The 5,537-nt window shown below is 42.7% G+C and overlaps 1 long non-coding RNA gene across 1 annotated transcript; it reads right to left on the bottom strand.

The window, feature by feature from the left end:
- Positions 1-340: 340 nt before the first annotated feature.
- On the bottom strand, positions 341-2,234 carry LOC110343770. The gene is made up of 2 exons (XR_005871280.1): positions 2,191-2,234; positions 341-1,286 (listed from the first exon to the last, which is right to left on the bottom strand). It is a non-coding gene; the product is annotated as an uncharacterized LOC110343770 (long non-coding RNA).
- Between the last annotated feature and the right edge of the window lie 3,303 nt (positions 2,235-5,537).

Genomic DNA, 5,537 nt, shown 5'->3' with positions numbered 1-5,537 from the left:
TTGTCATATATTAAGCCCCAATGTATACTTTATACTCTCAGCTAAGAAGTGTGCATCATATATTTAACCATATACTATGTGCTTGATAATTTTAGGGGGTATTGAGAATGAATCTGGAGCTACACACATCAAGTTAAATACTCTACCACTGAATCGACAACCCTATGTGTGATTTCTTTTTAAAGATGTAAAGCTCTGACACCTTGGTTTGATTTTTGCTTCAATCGCTAATGAGCAGAACTACTCTCTAACTCTTATTAAATTGAGCTTATTTCCTTGTGAATTCAGGCAAACACGAAACCCCCCCTCTTTTATTTAAAGAAATCAGATAAGTTGCTGATTAGAGTGAGAGATTGCCATCCTCATTTATTTGTTTTTGGTGTTAATCGCCTTGGCTGGCGAGTGCATCTTAGTGGAAGAGGAGTTAAAAATACAGTCAGAGGGATTTTCTTTCCTCCATTCTTCCTGTGGCTCGTGACCTTTGCTTTTTTCAACTTCCTCAATTTAGATTCAGTAAATTGTCATAGAGTGCCACAGCACCTGCTTTGGTACTTGAGAAATTGACTTTTCCTGCAAATTACCCTGATCAGTGACCTTGTCTTGACTACCAAAGGGTCTGGAGCATGAGGGAGGCTGTATGTGTGGCCAAGCGCCAGCCCACAGTTGGTACTTTAGCTCTTTGAAGTTCACAGTTATCTGTTTCACATACAGACATCCTACAACAAATAACATTATAACCATCAAGCCAGAAAACTCAACCTACATTTGATCTTGCAAGGGATGGACTAGATCATAATTTAAGGCTGTCCAATTTAAGCTTTTCCTAAGGACTGACATTCGGTAGACAAGACTTTAGGTTGTGAGTGACAGTCTCTGCTCAATCTCAGTGTGAGCAGCTACACAAAACGATATTGGGGGTGGGTACTGCCAGCTCTTCATTGTTTGCGTCTTCTAAAGATGCTTCTTTGTGAAGAACATATTGTAGATCTCTGCCTCCTGTCCCAAGGGCACTGGGAAAGATCAAAGGCCATTTCTGGAAGCTCAGAGGTAAAATTATATTTTTTATCCTTTTAACTTTGATTGCTGGCAGCTTACCACATTTTTTTAAAGAAATTAATTGCTCTGTCCAGCCAACAGGTGTTAGCCCTCAAGTGGAGGCCAAGGGCTGGCTGCTGGGCAGGCAGCTTAAAAGTTCCATAACTCACTACAACCTTGAGTTCCCTCGCTTGGGCCCAGGAGAAAGTTCTGAAAGTACCGAGGGCCAGATGACATGGGAACTTGTGTTGCTGTCAAATATCAAAGAAAAACAGTTAGACTGTAAAAATGTAAACTTATAAAGCATGCACTTAATTTTGACAAGCTTTTAGTATCAAGTTACAGGCTTTAGCAATAAGGCAGCTTAGGCTAAAACTGACTGTAGGAAGCAGTCTGAAAGCTCTTTTAGAGTCAAACAGGGACACACAGCCCATGTTTTTGTTTTGTTTTTTTTCATTTTAATTCAAAGGAAGATTTTGATGCACAGTTTAGAGAGGCAAATTTACTATTTTAACTTGTTCTTAGAACTCCCAAGAACCAAAAACATTATTTTCCCCCCTCGTTTTTTAAGTTTCATAGGGGTTTCAAATACTGTTTCAAACACTGTCATGCTATAAATGAAAACACAAGTTCTTTTTCTTTTCTTAAGTAACTGAAAGAGCAGGGCTTAATAAAATATTTGACCTCATACTGAGTCAGCTCTGAACGTCTCTAAGAAGCCTGTTTCGCCAGCACATCTGTACTGTGTGCTTGGGCCCAGAGATCACAAACACTGTTAACACAAAGAATGTCCACCTGTCATTCCGTGACGAGTAAGCTGGCACTGAAGATTGACTAAATTCAGTCTCCCTGGGTGTGCGGTTACAGAGAGATGAGGTCTTAATGAATGAACACTGAGTGGCAATTTAGGTTAAGGATGGGCCGCTTGCCTTACAGTCACCTTTATTCATTCCACCAACTCACTCTTAATTTGAATATCTACTTATTTGAGGGTGGAGAATATAGACGCGCCGAGTAGTAGTGAGAGGCCTTCGGATTTGACAACAAGCACCCTCATCGTTCCAGCCTATCCACCAACACTTTTTACCCATCACAGATGGACAAGTGTGCCCACAGGAAACATGTGATATTATAACCTTTCTACCAGCTACATACCTCAGACCCCCAGCTCCCCGGTCAGCGGGAAGGAGAGAGACCCTGTGTGCAAAAATGAACAAAGAAAGGACACATACTGGTCAGTTAAGGATCTCGAGATGGCGTGGCATAAACCTGCTCAAAAAAAAAAAGCTGCTTGGGTAGCTTGGGGAAGATCATACCTCAAATCAAAAGACTGCTTCTGACTACCTAAAGTCCCTAGTTCTTGGCTCCAGGCTGGCTACTCAGCCTGGGAAATAACCAACCAATGTCCAGTTTGTACAAGCAAGACATCACCACAGTCCAGGCTTATCCCAAGGGCAACACGGCCAAGGCAAGCTTGGCGGATAGTTACATAAAAATTTTAACACCCCAAAGATTTCTAGGGTAGAGGATAAATACTGCTCAGTGGATGCTGAAGAAGGGTGACATGAAGAGCTTTTCTGAGCTCCTGTGTCAGCTGGAGGTGAGAGTTGCTACATATGAGGAGTCACTCAAGGGGATGAAGGCCTTATACAGAATTCCTTTTGATCACGTGACCACACACAACTTGAATGACATCTTCCTAGAAGTTGAATTAGACAAGAAGAGGTACGTATTCCTACTAGCCTCAAGAGCCGATTGAGAACTCGTAAATAGGGGAAGACATGCCGATCTTTACATTACAAGTTCTGGGTGTTCAAAAAAAATAATCACATAATTAGAAATATTCAGATTGCAGGGTCAGTTCTACTTCCTCTCTCTTCTTCACACCACCACTGTCCCAAAATGTTGGCTGAGCTGGCAAGGTGTTAGAATTTCAGTATGCTCCCTCACATGGGAAGAAAGTAAAGCTTAGCATTTGAATTGTACCCCACTAACATATGGTGGAGCCCACAGACAGTGGGAAGGGAAGTGATTTGTGACTACTCACCCGACGTGCGTTCTATTGTGTTGCCAAAAAATGATAGACTTAAATAAATTGCTCTTTTTGGAATTTATACTCGTGCCTTATTCTCATTTTTTGAAGAAAGAAAAGCCTCGTGTCTACATGGAAATTCCCATTTATTTATGTGGTTCGCAGCCTGCCCCTGCCTCCCCTGACTTCCTTACCCCAGCAGAGCCCAGAGCATTTTGGATATGGAAACTGCATGTTCTGGGAGAAAGCAAAGGGGGCGAGGCGAAGAGGGAGGAAACGTAATTAGTGTGGAATCCTCAGTGCCAGATTCTTCCCAGAAAAAAATTTTATGGCTTTTCTGAGGCAGCCAAGGAGTGGCTGGATCTACTTAGAGAAACTATTAAGCCTGGTGCAAATTAATTTTTTGTTGGTCTACATTTTCTGTTTTAATTTTGTCAATTGCAGTGCCTATTGTTGAGGAAAAAATTAGTACCTTAATGCTGTCTAAACATAAATCTCATCTTCAATCTGTTAACATTCAGCTGTGGTAAAAAAATAATAATAATAATTAGATGAAGTGTTTTTAAAGTATTATTTACAAACACATTTGCAAAAGAAATGAATGATTTAAGCAGGCATTTTAGTCAATGGATTTAAAAAGTCATTCGGATGAAATTAATCAAGAGCGTCTTGCCGTGCTTAGTTTTATGGTTTGTAGCGAAGGAGGGGAGAGCAGCCTGCTTCATCCCTGATACAGAGCAGTACCAGAGGATGCCCTGCTGAGAAAGAAGACACAAATTAGGACTGCACAAGATTTAGAACGCCTGCAGACCCCAGACACAGGCTGGAAATTGTCCAGGGGTCAGAGTGGACCAGACACAGAGTCACATATATAACCCCGCTTACAGATAAAGAAGTGTGGGGGCAGAGACATGTATGATACGAGGTTGTAAAACTCAGTGTTTGGCATGAAACATCTGAGGTGAGTGTACAACCTGGCTGTTGGGCAGCCGTGCTTCCACCAAATGAAACGAGGAAATGGCCGAGACACATCAAAGCAGGCCAGGATTTACAATGGGGTCGAAAGCCAACAAAAGACAACCACACAGCACTGCCCAGGCTGGCTTAAACTCCAACAGAGACCAAGAAATGCCTCCCCCTTGGAGGGATCTGAACTCCTAGGCCCCCATATGAGCTGGAACTTTGAGCACAAGCGACCACTCTTCACCCTGATGTCCACTGCTTGGCCCAACTATCTCCCAGCCATCCCACACATGTCTCATCTTGTTTCTAGCTCCATACAAACTACTGATCCTTCTTGCTCAAAGCCAGGCCTGCAGGGTAAACCATAGCCCACAGACCCCAGCATGTGCGCGGATTGTCCGGATGGTCCCTGAAGCCTCCTCTCCCTACGCTCCAAGCAGACCTTTCCATGCCTTTGGAAGTTCTTCATACAACTTTGTAACAACCTTCAGCATCTGTGTCCCGACCTCACCCAGCCAGCAGTGCACAGCTAGTTCTCACTGAGGAGACAACTTGTGAAAACACGGTGGACCTCAAGTTCTTAATCTGACTGTGTTCCTATGTAAGGAACAGGAATTACAGATTGGGCACACTAAATATTTATTTATAAACCATGGGGGTTTCATGGTTGTGGAAGGTGGGAAACCTGAGACCAAGGCCCAAGATTCAGTATCTGGTAAAGGCCAGGGAACTAGAAGACACTAATTATATATAATCCTAATCTCAAGACTAGAAGCTTCAAATCACAATCACCAACAAAATGCCCCACGTGATAGCATCACCTTGATGAGTTATCTTCAACACATGAGTTTTAGGAAGAACTAACTTTCGGCATACATCCTTTTGATGCCCTTTCCCCTACGCCATTATTCATTTTCTTTAATAGTAGTAAAATGAACAGGTGTTCCTCTAAAATTCTTGTGTTTCTGGAACCTCAGAATGGATCTTATTCAGAAAAAGGGTCTTTGGCTGGGGTCGTTGCTTAATGGTAGAGCACTTAATGCATAAGACCATGGGTTAAATCCCTATCATTGCGGGGGGGGCGCGAAAGGGAGTCTAAAAACAGGGTGTTTGCAGATAAAATTAAGACAAGGTCACACTAGATTAGACTATGCCCTAAATCCAATTATTTTGTCTTCATAAGAAGAGAAGAAAGGGTCAGGTGGTGGTTGGTGGTGACACATGCCTGTAATCCCAGAAGCAGAAGCAGGTGGATCTCTGAGTCCTGACAGCCTGGTCTACAGAGTAAGTTCCAGGATAGCCAGGGACAGGGCTACACAGAGAAAAGAAAAAAGAAAAAGAATAAGAAAAGAAGGAAGGGTCTGAAGAGATGACTCAATTGGTAAAGTACTTCCCATGCAGGCATGAGGACCTAAGTTTGATCCCCAGTATTCATGTGGAAAGGTTAACTATAATCCTAGGTTAGAGAGGCAGACTCAGGAGGATCCCTGGGGCTCATTGCCCGGCC

This window comes from Mesocricetus auratus, unplaced genomic scaffold (assembly GCF_017639785.1).
Source record: "Mesocricetus auratus isolate SY011 unplaced genomic scaffold, BCM_Maur_2.0 Super-Scaffold_4256, whole genome shotgun sequence".
In the NCBI taxonomy this organism is placed as follows: Eukaryota; Metazoa; Chordata; class Mammalia; order Rodentia; family Cricetidae; genus Mesocricetus; species Mesocricetus auratus.
The sequence above is the reverse complement of the archived record's forward strand: the minus strand, read 5'-3'. Positions and strand labels throughout refer to the sequence as shown.